General features: G+C 42.4%; 1 protein-coding gene across 15 annotated transcripts in view; it reads left to right on the top strand.

Moving 5' to 3' along the window:
• The window catches only part of mical3a (microtubule associated monooxygenase, calponin and LIM domain containing 3a), an 84532-nt gene that overhangs the window by 15072 nt on the left and 50756 nt on the right, over nucleotides 1–18704 (top strand). For 13 of the 15 annotated variants that reach the window (XM_051381134.1, XM_051381137.1, XM_051381138.1 and 10 more), the window contains exon 1: nucleotides 6862–7031. The exons of 1 other annotated variant lie outside the window; for it this stretch is intronic. The gene's annotated coding sequence lies outside the window, so the exon portion shown is untranslated. Of the gene's footprint in view, nucleotides 1–6861; nucleotides 7032–18704 lie in introns of those variants that run through there. One more of the 15 variants, XM_051381136.1, reaches the window with a different exon arrangement.

Below are 18704 nucleotides of genomic sequence, written 5' to 3'. Positions count from 1 at the left end.
TTTGCGGTTTCCAAGAGGATCAAGCACTCGGTTCGTGCTCCGAGCTGAGAGAGCGCAGGACGAGAGGAGGTGGTGTGTTTACATTGATGATGCTTGGTGTTCAGACGCAGTCAAAGTGGATGGCCAGTGTTTCTTTTAATGTGAAAATGAAACTATATAATCATCACTGTCTATAGCTGCTGTTGACATCCCCCCAGATGCAATTATTTCCTGGGTATATATGTGTATGTGTATGTAAATATCTTTTTCTATGTATGTCACAAGAAGAAACTACAAACTTTCATTTCGTTAAACAACCTTGCGTTGGATAATAATAAATACATTTCCTTGATGCCTTGATAAAGCTGTTAACAGGGAAGTATGGATTCACTTTTCATCCAGCAGCATTATGTCATGTTATATTAGGACAAAAGAAAAACTACATCCATGATTTAAACAGTCTATGGAAACCACTCAGAGCCAGTCCAATACAGACATCTCCAGCTGGTTACCTTTAACCCTTAAACACCCAGAGTCAGTAGAGACACAGCCATACTTAGGCCAAGAGCGTGTGTGTGGGTGAGGATCAGGAAGGAGCCGGGGACAAAGGGTCGGAGCCGCGACTTTTGACCCTTTTAACTTCTAGGAAAGGTTGGATTTACAGCCTAGCATGCTAGCAGTTCACGGACACAGTAAACGGCCAGCAGTGTGAGAACTCGGTCCAGTGTGTGGCCGCACCCTGACCACTGCTGCTGTTTCAGTCCTCTCACAGCCCTGGTCTGAGGTCTCCTAAAGACATACAGTTAAATTTAGACTGGCTCAGACTGACCACAGACACAGCCAGACCTCCTGAAATCTGACCTCACTGTCTGCCCTTTCTTTCCTCTGTCTCTGCTGGTCGTTGTGTTTTCACTCAGTAGCTTTTGTTCACTGCCTTTGATTCATCTGGTGGACCCCCTACCACCACACACACAAACACCTCTCTGTCTCTTCCTTTCTCCCTCTACCCATCATGCTCAGGGGCAGCCGACTGGAGCTGATTTACGTGGTGTTTGCACAGGGTTAGTGCTCTTCGTTCTGGAGGAAATTAAATGTTCAAGTTACAGCACTGGCTGGATTCATGTTACCTAAAATACTGATGTGATTCTGGGAAGACCTTTTTCAATCTTACTTGTTTGGACTGAGAGGGTTCATACTGTGTTCATCTTTGGGTGGGTCAATTAGCTTCTATATGAACGCTGTACAAATTGCGTCTCTGACAGTCTGTGGTGTTCTTTACTGTCGTTGCTGTGTGTTCATTGGGAATTCAGATATAATGTTTATGCATTTGTGAGAATATTTTGGGTTCAGTTACTGTGTGTGTGTGTGTGTGTGTGTGTGTGTGTGTGCCAGTACACCTGTTAGGGTGCAGGATGGTCACCTTGCATTATCCACTAATCCTATAATGCCTGTTTCATGACAAGCAGCAAGAAAACAGGGTAATTACAAAATTCCATTAATGGAAGCTGATCACTTAGATCAATACTGTCACCACTGCTGCATTCTTTAGTCACACATTCAAAAACCTTGGCAGACTTTTTAGTTTTTAGTATGCCTGTAATATTATTGAATTGGCCCGCTACAAACATCCACACCCTGAGTGGGCACTTTACTCAGATACCATTATATTATCTCATTGATTTCCTTTTTTATTGTGCTTTTGAAAAAAATTAAGATTCAACACCTGGTGAGCCAATTTTTTTTGGACGAATAATGTTTGCAAGTGAAAAGTGTCAGATGCTAGGAGTAACACTTCACTGCAGTAGCATCCCTGCTCTGTCTCTTTCTCTTCTCGTCTGCAGCCCAATGCTCACTGGCCTGTAACAGGTTGCTGATGTCAAGCCACGAACATGATGAGATCAGCTATTAGTATTATTGCTGCTAGTATTGCTCTCACCATCCCCTCATGCTCATTGGATGAGTGAAAGGGCAATGAGAGTATGTATATAAGACTTGATAAAACTGGGGGGAAAGCCAGTGACAGCCTTAGTACGGGATATTCACTGACATGATAGGTCTAGGATTAATTTACTGTGGCCTACTTCCATGTTTAGTCAGTCCTGTCAGAGAACATGGTTGGACATGCTTGAACCTATGGTCTGTCATAATTCAGACCACCATACACACATGCAGAAACAAATATGTAGACATAGACACTATTCAGTTCCACCACAACCTCAACCTCATACTGCATGTATAAAACGGTTTCACTGACAGCTTTATTTAGTCTATTCACTAGTATTATTGACTTCCATTAAAGAAAGTTAATAACACTTTATGTGTCTGGATGTAGAGAAACAGAAGGCTTTGGAGACAGTGGTGCATGTTTTATTAATAATTTATGAAGCTCACTGCCCAGTTATACCATTAGAAGAAAAATGGCTGCATAATGCATAGCCCTGGTTGCCTTTGGAGCGTGATGTTTGAGCTACTTTTCTGATCAATTCAGGCAGCCTGACAGTTGACGTGGATAAAGGAAGGAATGGATTTAAAACATTCCATATTTTGCATGAATAAATACTGAACACATTCAAGACACATGCCGGAGGAAGGTGTGTATTTCTGTCATGCATATACTCTGAATGTAATGACACGCCCAAAGATGGCAGGTGTGTGGGTTTCTGTTCATGTCCAACTGAGCAACGTGTTCTATTTGTGTCCATCAGAAAATGAAGGGCACGCACATAAAAGCACAGCAAAAATGACCACCAACTCTGAGAACTGTCTACGTAGGATCAGTGAGGCATATTTTGAAGTTGCTCAATACCTTACAAAGGCAACATATGGCATCAGCTCAGAAAAAAAATCAGATTCTCAAAGAACAAGAACATTTCTCATCTCTGGCAGAACTGGACCAATCCCAGACCATTACACAACAGTCTGGACAACAAGCCTGGACCATGATTACTCATGTCATCGTTGGGAATGAATGTGAAATTGACAGAGACCTACTTTCCCTCAAATAGGATGCGAAACACCCAAGCTCTCTTTCTGAAATCTTTTATTGCCTCAATGAACATGGAAAGCCTGTTTTTTTCCTCCGCTTTCACTCAACAGTTCAATGCTGCTTTCATTGCTGCTGTTCTTGTGCCAAGCTTTTCCTCAGCATTCAAGTCTGTGAAAAACTTCTAAAATGTATGACAGCAGGGCGCTTATCATTATGCCATTGTGGCACATAGGCTGTTCAGCACATGCCCATGGTGCTGTGTTAGGTTTTGTATTTGCTGAGGGTGATATGTGTGCAGTATTGATATCATATCTTAATTCCGGGAATACATTTAGGTCATTGATTTATCGGCCCCTGGATTGTATGTCTCAGTGATCATAAATTCAACTATTTTACTGTTTGAATGTTTTCCTTTGCATGCATTATGAGTATTACTGTGTCTAAATAGTAGCAGTTATGCATCTGTCTGGTTTCTGCAGTGTTATAAATAGCCCCCTGCAGCCCCTGAAGGAGAGGTTGAAGTGTGGTAGGCCAGCAGGTCAAGCTGCCGCATACGGGTGCTCTCGAATGTCTTGTAACACTTGTGTTATTTCTGCATCCTGGCCCCTGGCAGTACGGAGCGCTGGAGCGTCCCAGCATCGCAGATGACAGTTGGGGGGCAGCTGAGCCAGAGAGCCAGAGCCAAGCCCGACATCTCAGATCAGCAAGCCAGAAGTCCTATAAGTCATTCAGCATGCTACTCAGTCAGTCAGTCAGTCAGTCAGTCAGTCAGTCAGTCAAGTAGAAGCATCCTGCGCTGGTCTAATAGCTCCACTTCAGCTCAACCCCACCTTAAAAAGACGCCCATTGTGTCTGTGTGTGCTCGCAGGCGGCCTGAGAGAGATTCCCTCCCATTTGGAACCGGTGGGCGTGTGACATCATCCCCTCCCCATCCCTCCCTCCTTACTTTTGTGCGTCAGACCAATCAGTGCCAAGGGAGATAGGGCCACGTGACAATTCCCCCAGTCTTGGTTACCATGGCAACGAGCACTGGTCCAGGCAGCATCTTGCTGTGGTGAGAAGTAGGGGGGGGTTGAAGGCGGGAGGAGAGGCAGAAAGAGACAGGGGAAAGGGAGGGAGGAAAATAGAAAGAGAACAAATCCCAGCCAGAGGAATACCTTTTGGACCTTCAGCATGTGCCTGCCTTCCCTCTGTACAGTAAGTACCTTCCTCTTTCATCAGCTTCATCATAGCTGGATGAATGGAAACTGGATGCAGTCCATTGTCATCTGTATTTGATAATGTGATATGGCAGATGCCTTTGATGATTTCTGGGATGACATCATGTGTAATTCCTTTGTTATGTTGGTTATGTGTGCAGCCGGCCTCACCTTAGATAGACAACCCTTTGTCTGCATTTCTGGTGATGACAGACCTCAGTTATTGAACAGAGGTGGGGTGGGAACCAGGGTGCTCAGTGCAATTAGAGGCGGTTTCATAATGTGGCGAAACTCTAATGTATTGTGATCTGGCAGTGAGCCATTCTGCTCCTGACTCCTAATCTCAGTCCTTAATTCTTCATTGCTACTCATTCAAGTCTGTCTTCCCTTCTCTCTCATTTTCACACACGCAGACCTGGTTGACATCCTGCGTCCCCCTGTGGTTTGTTTAATTAGCAAATCTGTGCGAATCCAACTAGGGCAGCTTGTTCTGATTGGAGACCTAATGTGAAATGTCCTTGTGGTGGTGCAGACAGGAAGCTTTCCTGGCTGCAAGTTCTCTCACAGTCAGAATGTTGATGGAATTAATTAGCGTAGTTTTGAACCTCATATTATTATTGCAATAAAATGTGAGAGATGTGATGCTAGGTAAAGGTTTTCAATTACATAAGAGAGAGCTACATTTTTTGCACATGCACATAGGCTGAATTGCACGAATGTGGGTCTTTAAACTCAGTGACTACCTGACTAATGCCTTTAATGATAAAGTTAACAAATTCTTGTTTTGAGTTTTGAGCTATTATGCACTTACACAGGTATGCAGCAGCACAGAGGCCAGTTCTCTATATGCTACAGGAGGTGAGGAGTTTAATGTTTGTTGATTTTTAACCACCCTACAAGAAAGCATTACGTAACCCCCATAATAAGCAAGTCTGGAGCTACACTAATGATTATTTCATTTTCTAGCAAAGACAGACAATGCCTGTGACCGTGCAGCACAGTACTTATTTGAGGCAAATAACATTTCACTGCTGAACCAATCCTGTATGACCTTTCTGGTATTATATTGTGTCTTATTCAATACATATCCCAGTATATCTTCTCTTGTATATAATTCCATTAAATATCCCTGTACCCTCTTACAGAAATATGTAGGCAGGAGGTCAAGGGATATACGGTCTGTTGAATGAACAAAAATACTGACGATCCTTCCGAGTATTCAAGTTGAAGTTTACACGGCATATTTGTGAGGGATTACAAATGCCATCGCGTGCTCTCAAAAAACCAGCCACACAGGCCTATCTGTCCAGTGACAGGAGGTGACAGGACGCTGTCCGCCTTGCTGGATGCTCAAGAGGGAGAGACTGAGACTGTGCAGAGAGCTGATAGCAGAAGGGTTCCTCCTTTCAGCACAGCCTGATTGGGGCTCAGCATAGCATTGTATTCAGTAGTGAATATACACATCTGATCAAAGTAGATGACCGTTATCTTTAATAGTCACATTTGCACTGATTACACTGTTTTTAGCCCGTGAACCAGTTGCTGCTGTGACTTTGATAGTTGAGTGGGTTTTTCGAAGGGCCTGCCTGCCATTGACCGTTCCTTTACATACAGTAGGGTAATCAGGACAGCGTTTGGTAGGTTCTTTGAATTAGCATAGTGTGTTTTTGTAGTATGAATATAGGTCTTGGTTTGTGATTGAGACAGACAAAGCAGTGTATCAGCAATGCATATTTCTGTCCGTGGGAAGCAGCCAAAGAACTCACTATACTGTTTTCCATGTGATGCCTTGGCATTTGAAAGCGATTGTTTGAAACTTATAATTTTCCCAAGTTGTAATCTAAAGTGGTTTTCCACTAAGGCAAACTTCAGCCTGTTTAAAACCACGGCACAATCCATGTCTGTGCTTTGTTAGAACACAAGCAATTGGGCTTTGGAATTGAATGGGAATTAGGCTATATTTTTCAGGATACTGTGGAAGAGACACTAGCAGACAGACACAACAAATTCACTGAGACTGAGGAATTACATCCTTTACTTGACGAATTAAAAGACTTAACCCTTGCTGCTTCTTCTTTTACTGAGGGCAGAGGCCATGTGAAACTGCTGGGTGCTCACTGAATTACTTTGATAACTCAATTGAACAAACAATATAGACCCAGGAGCATTAACCTATGCGTTCAGTAAGTTTATATAAACAGTTTTTTTTTTTTTTTTAAATAAAATTTGATCTTATTGAAATCAACTTGACTGTTATGACCTTGTTACGTTAAGACACTACTTGAGATGTTCAACAAAATCGCTGCATTTCGGCTACCATATAAAATCCCGCCCGCCTTTCCCTGTTGTGTAAACCAGTCCTAATGTTTCTGACACCACGTGAAGGCAGCAGTACTGCTGCGTCACGTTGGAAGAGACCAATCGGATTAAACTGAGTTAAAACACGCAGGCTCACTCCAAGGAGCAGTGGGGGGGTTCTCACATTACATTTTCAAATAAATCCAGCTGTATTATAACATAACATAGTTTCGTCTAAGTCTACCCCCTTATATGTCACTCTAATCTCGCTTTAGCACGTATGAAAGTGAAATTAATAAACTAGCGACGTTAAGCTAACATGTTGTTATTTATAGTCTCACTCGCTCCCCCCTCCTTGTCGCCGTTAAGGTTTCGACCGATCCCTCTCTGTCAGTTTCAAGTTGCGCCTTCTCCTCTCCCGTGTGGCTCCCTGCTCTGGTCCTAACAGGCATTACCCTCTTAAATAATACACCCATACTGTGGATTTTACTGGGAAATCAGGACCCAAACACGGACATGGAGTCATTCCCGCCCTATAAGAGTGGATTATAAGCACAGACGATTCAAAGGTAAGAGGGGACGTTCCTCCCGATCGCTTGACAAACACGGTGCATTTTTGAACGTTACCCTTGGATCCGCGGACTGCACCTCTGCACGTTTGGGAATGTCACGGTCTGCTGGTTTTAATAGAGCAACTAACGATTGAAAAATGCGGTCCTGTAATAAATGAGACACATGCACGTTGCTGTAACGTTAATGGTGCATCAGTGGTCAACTGTCAACCCCGTTTTTAATTCAGATTGAGACTGCAAGGGGGGGAAGCCTGTACAATGTGGATGGTTGATGAATCCTCATCTTGGATAAAATGATGTGGACTGAAAGCTTTTTTTTTTTGTGCCGTGGCAGTTTTTTCTTTATTATATTGACGAATGTGATCGAATTGGCATTGTCCCACAGTAATACAGATATGCTTCATTCATATCAGCAGCTTGAGGGGCTGAGTTTGTTCAGATGCTGGAGTACTTTTGACAACATGTTTTTTTTTTTTTTTGTAATAACACAGTCACAACTCAACTGGAAACAATCATGTTAATTGCATGTGCTAGAATTGACCCTCAGGAGAGAATACCTGTTGTTATGGTAGTGTTTTCTCTTCCTATGGAACATTTCTGCAACCTTAAACATTAGTTTAGCAAAAGCATTTTTTTTTGTATTTTACAATTACAAATGCTAGTTGCTCAGTAGTATAGAACAGCACAAGCCATTTGATTACTGTATTAGAAGCCACTGGAGAGTATAGGTTTGTATCTGTAGCAAATTGTCCAGTTGACCTGGACACCTGGATAATGTGACCTTGACAGTTTATTCTGTGAATGTCTTTTCCTCCCCCGGTGCGTTCACTGAAGAGGCGAAACTGCATGTGTTTTTAATGCAGCAGCTTGTTTTCATTCCCCCATCTAACCGAATCACGCATAATGTTCATGTTCAGTGCTGTTTTGATGCACAGAACCACATTTATTTGTCCACACGTTTGTTGTGATTCCCAAGTCGCTGAAATTCTCCTCGGCTCTTACTGATGAATGCCTTTTTATTTGCTGTTGGTCTTGCTGACTGATTGCACACTGACCTTAACAACAATAACAATACCACATTGCTCCAGCTGACCCGGATTGGACCATACATCAAAACACTGCAACTGCGGCTAAATAGAGCGGTAAGATCCTGACCTGACAGACATTTGCCCCGGACAAAGACTCTTATCCTGTCTCAGTGGACTGATGGAGAATTTGTTCTATTGATCAGTGATATTGACCTTTGTTGCATTTCATCCTCCTCCTTGTAGCAACTCTGAGTTCACAGGGCGTGGCAGACAGGCAGACAGACAGACAGACAGACCAGTTGGGATGTGACTTCTGTTAAGCTGGATGTGTTATCATATCTCCCAGTTTCGCTCTTGCGAGATCAGGATGTGCAGCGGAGAGGGAGGAGGATGTTTGCTCGGTGGCTGACTCAGCTCAAGAAAGACCTGGAGAAGGCTGCAGTCTGGCTTTCTGGAGAAGAGTTGGGTCCGACTTGTTTAACCTGTACTGTGCAGCGTCCCCGTGCAACACTAGTTGTGGTTGTTAACTTTAGAAGGAGAGACAGTTTGTGTGTCAGTCTGACACTTGCAGTTTTGTGTTGAGTCCTTTATCATTTTTAGCTTAGCTCCAAAATCTCTATATGATACGTACTTTTTATGACCTTCGCTGCCAATGGAATGAACACTAGAGGCAAAACAAAAATGATATTAAAAAAATCCCACTTCACCTCTGCAATCACAATTTGAAATGTCATTTTTGAATGTGAACTGATCACATCATACTAGCATAGCATAGGGTTGGTGATATGACAATAAATGTCCTGAGATGATGGAAATTTGTTTGTCCATCATTTTGCTATGCTGTTTATATTGAGGTAACCATCCCTTTTAATATCTCTAGGCATTATTAGACAGTTGTGGGCAATATTGCAAATCAATAAGAAAAACAGCTTTAAGACAATATTGGATTTACAGGAGCTTTATGTCAATCCAGTGAAGTATTAAAGTCAGTAGATTAGCAAAAAAAGGACATCCCCATCTCAGTGTCTGACTTAGAGATGTCCATCTTGTTCACTCCTAGTTGGGCAGTGTGCTTTTTTCCCTGTTAAGAATGAACATAGATGCTGTTCTGGATGCTGTAATTGATTCAATCAGTCTGGTTACTGTCTGTATTGTTCCATGTTAGTCAAACACTCTCCTGTGTTACGTCCCACCCCTTTATCCTGTTTAGTGACAAGTCATGTTACGGGGGCCAACACCATAAACCATTTAACACCATGAAAATACTGTTTCCTTGTGATAAAGTTGACTCGCGTGCAAACTAACAAGGCAGATTTGACGTTAGAGCATGCTTTGTCAATACACCGTGCCATCTGCTGCATCCGTGGAAGGTAGCGTGGATGTGTAGAGGGAAAAGTGGAGCAGAGTCACTCTGACCCAACGCTGATTGTCTCTCAGAGGGAGAGAGTGAGTTCCTGTCTGGCTCTGACCCCCCACGACCCTACAAGGTACCGTGGATTTGAAAACTGCTAGATGAAAGAAAAGAAGGAAGGAAGTCCTCTGAAGGCAGCGCCTGCTGTGTCATGAGTGGCTGGATGTATCCCAACTGTCAGGTTTTGCCCAGAGGTCTGTTGCTGCGGTTGAGTCATCCGAAGCTCGCAGGCCCCCCCGTCGCTGTCAGACCAGCATGCATATTGTAGCAGGTCTAGTCTGCAGTAAGTCCTTAAAAGGAGAGATGTCTGTAACTAGATAGATGCTAATGGCATGTCCTTAACTGTTTGAGGGTGATGTTCTGCAGCAAGCATCCACTGTAAGGAAATCAGTGTATTCGAAGGGCAATTGCTATGTTCCCCCTTCAACTGTGTCCTTTATTGAATGAGGTCATTGATGTATTCCTGAGTGTTGAGTCAGACAGACATTACAAAAGCAAACATTGGGAAGAAGCCATTAAGATGCCATTAAGGTGATAATGTTTCAGAATAAAATCTGAAAGCTCAAAAGTATAAATTCAAGACCGATGTTGAGATGTAATTCCCATCTCTTTTCCTAAAGATCTGAGCTGTGAGGACAGTTGTGAGATTGTTGATGAATTGGTATCTGCCGCCATTCTCCTTCCTGACTGCCAGTACATTTTTGTAATGTAGAAAACATCACATAACGCATAACGCTGATGGGATTTGGAGGACTGACCGCAAAGTCGCTGGTTGAAGCTGTGTGTATGATTACTAAGTATGGCCCCAGTCCATTTGCTTTGGTGATTTCTCACAGCTCTGGATTAAAGATTTAACGTCTTGGCTGTTTCTTACCTTGCAGGTCAGAAGTAGGCCAGTATGACAAATGCATTCCTGAGGCGAGGCCAATGAGACTATTTACATTTCACCCGTCTGCTGCTGACCCTTGAACACTATAGCAGATCTTATTCCCCCCCCCCCATCATACAGTTGTTTCAAGCTCAGCAATATCTAACTGTTTACCTTGTGTGGTTGTAAAACAGTGCTGTAGAAGCTCATAGGCTGTGATGCAAGGTGACTCATGAATGGCGTCCCGTACGTGTTCTCTGTCATGTCTCCAATCATTCCCATCAAAGTCCCAGTGAATCAAATTATGGTAGGTTAATGGTTAAATGGAACTCCCTATATTGCAACCTGTTGATCATGCCCATCTTATTAGGCAGGCATTTAGCTGCTGACAGTCATGGTTAGCGGGTGCTGAATCAGATGGAGGTCAGCTTTTTTTTTTCAGTCCTCTGCGTTGCAGCTTGCATTCTTTTCAGAAGTTTGTTAATATTGTACTTGATATCACACAGTTGGAGACATTCAGTGCTAATTCCGCAGACTATCACACAGCATTGCAGAATTTATTTCAGCCTCAATATCGTTTAAAATAACTTTTCGGTTTTAATACTTGGCGACGGTGATCGAGGAACAGATGCTTCGCCTGTCTCTGCTACCTAAGCTGGTATTTGGAAGTTAGTGAGCACAGTTCACCATCACCTTACCGTTGAAGTCTGATCTCTGGGATGCACATGATGAATAAACTATGGCTCTGTACTCCAAAAGACAAGAGAGTTCTTACACTCACAGTGTTACCATATATCAGGCTGGAGTAGTTTGATAGATATAGGCCTTACTGTAACTAATCAGGTCTTCGGTCTGACACGTCTTTATATTGTGAAGCCTAAACAACAGCTTGCCTTCAGGAAGCATCTGTTCAGCCTATAGCCGTTAACCTTCCCTCTGCAAGTCAGGCCCTTTCACTCCAGTAAACCGTTCATCCCTCTGGAGACCACATCATATTTCACATTCACTCTCTGGTTCTGTGTGGAGGAGCCGCGGGGCCTTGTTATCTGCCTATCTGGACAAGAGATGAATTCTTCTCTGGCAGCCCTGATGGAGAAACAAGCCCACTAAATGTTCTTTCCCAGAAGAAACCTACACAGGCCCAGTCTTTCCTGGTCTTTTTTTCCCGTCAGAGTGGGACTGGAGATCTGTCTGTGCCAGCATCGACCACAGCTTTTACCCCTTTGTCTGTGACAACCTGTAATTCTCATTCAAGCATGCACGTTCAGGGGTGTTCCTCACAATTGCCTAAGCGATGGTTGCTATGACGGGCAGAAAGTTCACTGTGATGTCAGTATGGAAAGCTAATTGTAGGGATTGTGTTTATGCCCCCACGAGGCCCATACCTGCTTAACTGCAGTGTATACTTATAGAAAAGATGCTTAGCTCACACCTGCGTCAGGAACGCTTCGGCAGATGTCTGAACTACTTTCCCAAACACGAGCTGAACCGAGAGTTGTGGATCGCTATCGTATTTAAAGTAATAGTTCAGTATTTTGGACAATGAGCAAATGTGTTTTCTCTCTGAGAGTGAGGTGAGAAGACTGGGAAACAGCTAGCCTGTCTCTGTACAAAAATACACCTACCAGAACCCCTGGAGCTAATTTATTTACACATTATATTGTACTGAGGTGGTTTAACCTTTGCATAGCCAGAAAAAAAAACAGACAACAACAGCAGGCATCTGTAAAGGCAGGATGGAACCAAACCCGACGAGGTGTTTGTCTTCAGGGTTCTCGTGAGACAACTTCCCCTGAAATCATATATTGCCGTTGTTGTATTTCTGTTGAACTATTCCTTTTTAAAATACCTTTTCTTAAACTTTGGTAACTTTCGGGAGGCCTTTACTTAAGCCTGTTTTCTAGGTTGTTTTTGCAATATCATTAACGTGGTTTCAAACAGGCAATCAATACCTACAAAGTGACACAAAAATGTTATTTAGTGATCTGTATGTTGTCACGGCCAATAGCTAGAAATAGAGGCAAGGTAGGAACGTGCCTGCAAAATCTTTGAAGTGAATAAGTAAGTCATTTCGAAAATGTTTTGGGTTATCTTTTAAATGTTTTGTTGAAAAGAAATGTAGCCCTGATTTCATCAGTTAGCCTCGACTTTGTATCTCTCTCCGTTCCATACTCTGAAGTTCCCACAGCCATTTATTAGGTCTTGTGACTTCCCAGTGTGACTTCTCACAAAATTGGAATTAATTCATCGGCTTCATCCTCCTCTCCAGTTACCACTCCACCACACCACCAGTCATTTCTCTTTATTTATTTTAAATATGACTTATAACCACGTACCTAAAGTTTTCATCCAGTGTTTCGAATGCGATCTGTACTGCACCTGTCAAACACTCCATTCGGCTGCCGCCTGCATCTTGTAATATGTGACAGGGATTAAAGTGTAATTTGGGAGGAATCTGTTTTCATGCTTTCTTCTGTAAAGCTATCAGCATGCTCCATGGCTGTGTGTGGGTGTTCAGTTACCTTCCTACTGGATTAGCGTGCAGCTCTGAACAGTTCACACAGGAAGGCCGACCTTCCTCTGGTCCTGGGTGTGCTGAGCTATTTAGTGGAACTGGCATGAGGGAAATGAAAAGATTGAGCAATGTGAGGCTGGGAAGAAAGCCACTCTTGCATATTCACACACTTATGTCTGTTTGATGTGTGTGTGTGTGTGTGTGTGTGTGTGTGTGTGTGTGTGTGTGTGTGTGGCAGTGTAGACTTTATTTGACCACTTCACTTTGGGGCATATTTTCTTGATGGGTTTGACTTTGAAATGAGCTTTATAGCTCACAGCTAAAAATACAAGTGTGGCTTACTTTATGTTTAAGAAAAATGTAAGCTTTTTTGCAACCTAATAAAGCATTGCTTAGTTATGCAACTAGTGAATCGAGTGAATTTGAGTTATACTGCATTAATATGGATTCAGGCAAACAGGATATGATTTTATTGGATGAGAGCAGGATGCTAAAATTAAGTGATATTATTTATCCCATTCTTTATAACAGTAGGACACATACTACACACCATAGCAACATATCCTCGTGTGTGCTTCGTTTTGCCGTCCTGTCATTCCTTTGGACTGTTTGTTTGTTTTTCACGCGCCGTCCAGAAGGTGTTGTCCGTCTGCCGTCTACCGTCTGGCTAAATCCATGTGAATGCAGCATTAGTTAAATGCAGCAGTAATGTAACAGTGCAAACAAGAGATTTCTGTTTCCACCTGAGTGAAAGCCAACACGGTATAATGAGTTTTAGCAGTATGCACTTACTTACTAAACCTCATACCAAGGAGGGTAGGTCCTGGCCCAGCTGACATTTGTATACCTGCTCTCCACAGTCCTCAGTTTACAGTCAACCTATTAGGTATCCAGGTCTTCAGTCTAGTAGTTGATTCAGTGAGAATGTAACCTTGCCTTCAGCTGCTTTACTGCACTCTGACAGGCTGCCACCAGTCCAAATCTGTGGCTGTTTGAGCCCAGCAGAAAGGTCAAGGCATCTGCAAGTAGGGGTGTTGGTCAGTCGGTCTTATTGGGGAGGGGGACTTTCGCTAGCTCATGCTGCTGATTCCCTCATCTTGCAATCGCCACACATCCCGCGACTTGTTTACCATCTGAACTGCTCACAGCCGCGCCCACGCACTGAGATTAGAGAAAGCGAGTGTGGATATGACAGGATTACGGCTTGTGCTGGCTGTGTGACGCTGTTGCGTGTCCCATCAAGGCTTCACAAGGCAGCCGTTGGCTTCTTTGATCTTGTCAGACAATATTATAAAATTATTTCAAATGAGGCACTGATGTTCATAAATCTGGAAAGAATAACATAGCAGACAACGTCTGGGACATTGCTGTTTTGGTGTTTTTCATGTGTTTTGCTCACTGAAATGTAGTGTTGTTTGGCTCTTCCCTTGCTTATTTGGATTAACGTTTCAGAAAGTAGCAGCCTTTTCTGCTATTTCTGTTTTGTTGACATCCCGGTAACACCTAATAATCAATTTCTAAACAAAATAAAAGTGATTTAAGCTCACTGAGATCTGTGATATTTCTCCTCTGACAGAATCGAGATTTCAAATTTTCTTCTTCTGACAAATGTCAGAGGAGAAATCTCCACTATTTTAACAACTATTCTCAGTTCTCTCAGTCCAGTCAACCTTGGCAAGAAATCACACGTCAGTAGCGGGAACATCAGTTGATGTGTCATTCCTTTTTCGGCAATTTCCAGCCTGCCGGGGTTGTTACATTCAGCAGCCATCCACACAGACTGGAATTCTGGCTGTTTGCTGAGCCTATTTAACTGTTAGCTTTGTAATTAATATGGAGAAGAGAGGAGAGCTACATAGCTGTACTGCAGTTTCCCATGGCCTGCCAGAATAAGAAACATACCGTGGGTTAGCCTTTGTATATTAAATGTGTGATCTAGTTATGAGGCCTCGAAGGTTAGTTTTTCTGTCCCGGCCCAGATGTTTATATTCCTGTCCATCACCCTTCATATCTGAACACACAGAGAGACAAAAGAATCTATTTGAGTTGTTTGGTTTGCCAGGGGAAAAAAATAGAACCACTCTGATTGACGTGTTGGATATTGTTGGACGTGATATAAGTCTAATTTCTATCCAGTTTTTTAGTATTTAGATTTTCATTTTCTATTTGATGTCTCCTCTGTTACGTAAACCCTGTGGCCAGTCTCTCCTGCATACCTCCATTCCACAACGGTCATGAATAAACCTTAGAGACCGGTCTGTGTTGACTGTGTTTGCCTACCACTCTCAGATTACACTTCCTAGTTAGCTTGGAAGCATGGATCTGAGTATATGAGTAACCAGATACATCCCACCGTCTCAATACGCACTCTGGTGTGAGATATGCAAATCAACAACAGAGATAACCGAATGTTAAAATCCATGAAGATTTTTTATGAGCAGTGCTATTGATAGCTGCGCTTTGCATTAAGCCTCCATCCCTCTTGTGGTTCACTGCGTTTATGGCCGCATAGCTGTGGTGCCTGTTCTGCTCTTGTTATGAAAGGCATGAAGGTGGGAGAAGTGCCATTCAAGTTGGGATTTGAGAGCTTTCCTAAATCAAATAGCTGCAGCAAGTGCTGGCAGGCAGCTCTGAAACGACCATGTTTGACACCCATAAGCAAGCAGTCTGGGCACAGGCTCAGACTCCCCCAAAGCCGTTACTAATATGGATTTCATAAGAAAGGCCCTTTGTCGTCAGTAAATATTTCCCTGAGTCGTCTCAGAGAGAGTTTAAGTTCATTTTTTCACCGGCTGTGCTATTTTGCACTTTGAAGCCAATCCATTAGAAATCCCCCGTCATGGTTGGAATGGGGCCAGTAGATTCAGGATTGTGATGTGGCTCACATTCAGTTAAGCCCTCTCTTTTTTGGGCAGAATTAAGGGGTTGCCTTGTCAGCGCAACTGAGCAGACTGGAATCAGTATTAATCTCAGAATATACTACCTCTTACCTACAATCACTTTAGCCTTCTAGATTACATCATTTAAGGAGGTCAAGTAGAGCAGGTCAAGGCTTCTTAGCTGTTCTATTCTAGCTTATCCTTTGTAAAAAGGTAGGGAGCGAAAGCTTGTTTTAAATGTTTGGTTAAAGCACTTAGAGCTCCAGATTAACAATTTTTTCACAGATACCCGGAAGATTCTTGCCTTTTGAAGGATGTACTTTTCTTGTCGGAAAGAATTTGGCATTTTTGAATTTCCTCAACTGCATGAAGCAATGAAGGGTCATTCATGCTTTCCTGGAAGCTTACGGTGGTCTGACAGGAAGCAGGGAGAAGATGACACAGAGGATGCCGCATGCACATGTTGTACTTTAAATCTCAGAGATCCAGGCCGCCACAGACGTGATGAATTTGACTGTCTCCCCCCCCCATTGTTGAGTATTAATGTGTCAGTCTGTTTAGTGTTTAAGAGAGGACAACATGGAATTCATATGTTTATTGGCTTCAGAGGCTGATCTATTACTGGAGTTGGTGAAAATGTGTATCAGTTGTGGGAGCTAACATGAAGTGCTCAGCTGCACAGTGCGGGCCGACTGTCAGAAGCAGAAGTGATTCAAAAGCCAGATGGTTTGGAGACGGCCTCTGCCAGAAGCAAGTTGAGTTTCAGTCAACAAATGTTTGTGTACCCTGTAAGCTCTGAGGCTTTTGTCTCCTGATGTGAATAGACGCAACTCCACTCCAGTAGGCTGATCCTGGGTGTGTATGAGTGGCAGAACTGAGCACAGTGGTTTGTATAGGGAACTTAATGAAAATATCTGGACAGTATCGCATATCAAAGAGTGGAACACGGCTATTCATTCACCTTGTTGACTTAAGCTTCATGTGTATTATCATTCAGTTGACGCACAGTGACGGAGTGACAAGGCATTATTACTGTCATTTCAGGTAATTATGTTTCTACCAGTTTTTGATCTTCTGGTTTAGACAAACATGCTTTCTACACTCCTGTTTATAGACTCGACTCTGGATAATACCTCTCAGACTTAGCTCGCAGAGTTTGACCTGAGGCTCTGAATTCCCTTCTTTTGTTTACCGCCACAGTTTACAGGCAGACACAATAATGATGAGCATCACTCACACAAAGCTTCAGTCCTTTTGAAATATGAATAAAAGAATCCGCTTGAAGAAATTACAGTCTGATGCTTTTAAGTACGTGGGAAAACAGCCCAATTTTGTGAATGGACTTGTTTTCCTGCATCTTCCTTGCACCATAATTGTTGTGCACAGCTGTGCACAGTGCAGACGCACACGCTCCCAAGACATCAATGTGTTACTACCAAATCACTGTGGGGCTTTGTAATTACTGTACGTATATGGTTCATACAATAGAACAACAGCTGTAGTGTTTAGAGTGAACTCATATTTAGATTTTTCTTTTTAGACGTTAAGCTGTTTGAGTACAAGAGGACTAAGGCTGCGACTAATGATTCTTTTTATTATAGATTCATCTGTTTAGTTTATTTTTAGTTTAGTCCAACAGGCAAATTGACATCTTTTAAATTGCTTTTTTTGTCCAACAAACAAAACCCAAGAACATGAAATGAATGACATCTGAGAACTTTTGCTTAATACATGACTGAAATGATGGATTGTTTGTCAAAATAGTTGTACATACATTCCTAGAAACTAAATGACTAATTGCTTGAGGTTGTTTAGTTTGATTTGTTAGATTTTTATTGGGTTTTTTTTAAAGGAAAACTCATCACTGCATGTTAAATACAGCCAGGAAACAGTTAGCTTAGCTAGCTTAACCTAGCTCATCTTAGCATACAGACTGAACGCAGGGGGAAACAGCTAGCCTGGCTCTATTTGAACATAAAATTTTTTTTATTTTATTTTATTTTTTACCACCAACTCTAAAGCTCACTAATTAACAAGTCATATCTTGTTGGTTTAACATGTACAGAAAAGTTGAATCCAGCTCCTGGCACGAAAGCTAATAAGCACATTTCCTAAAATGTAAAAATTAGCCTAGCATTTTTCTGTGAACTTTTTCCTAATTGCTAGCTTAAATGTTGCGTGCACGACGACCAACAAATAATGGAAAACTAAGAGTTAGCTGCTCCACTTTGGTTGTCGGTGGGGTCTATTTACAGGCTGCAGGCAGCCCCTAAATAGACCACACCTGCTGCTGCATTTCTCTGTAATTACCGTAATAGTCAAACTGTAATAAAGACATCTCCAGTGACTGTCATAATGAGTACAAGAGAGATGTTAAGGTGATCATTAACTGTCAAGAACAAAGACCAAAACCGCAGTTGTTTTACGGCAAACAGGAAGAAACAGTGGAATCCAGCCATTATTACAGGTTTTTTCGAACTGGCGAATCGGGTGTGGTCTGCTTCATGTTCGATGGACTAAATGTTCTGCTTGTAAATCCGTTATTGTAACGATATCACATTGCATCCTGCACTCTCTGCTGCTCCCTGCCAAGTCTCCTGATGGATGAGAGGAGGAGACGGGATATTACTTTCATCTCCAGGGTGTCCTCTGAGCATCAGTCATCCCTGAGCTGGAGACTGACGAAGACAAAATGCTATTTCAGGATACACACTGACACAGACACAAGCTTGCAGTCATCCCATGCTTTCATTCCAACTTGTTTACCTCAAAGCTTCTGATTTTTTTTTTTTTTTTTGTAGTAAGAGTAGCACTACACCAAACACAGATTATCCTTGGTATTCTCTGCTCTGTTATATTGACAGAGAAAATGACACCATATTATTGTCTATTCTCTGTTCCTTTTTATGTATTTTTTTTTAAAAGTCTGACTTTGATCGTGGAATGGAAATTAAATTGGATGCAGGCGA

Source organism: Dicentrarchus labrax, unplaced genomic scaffold (genome assembly GCF_905237075.1).
Source record: "Dicentrarchus labrax unplaced genomic scaffold, dlabrax2021, whole genome shotgun sequence".
NCBI classification, from domain to species: Eukaryota; Metazoa; Chordata; class Actinopteri; family Moronidae; genus Dicentrarchus; species Dicentrarchus labrax.
This window is presented reverse-complemented; position numbering and strand designations above follow the sequence as displayed.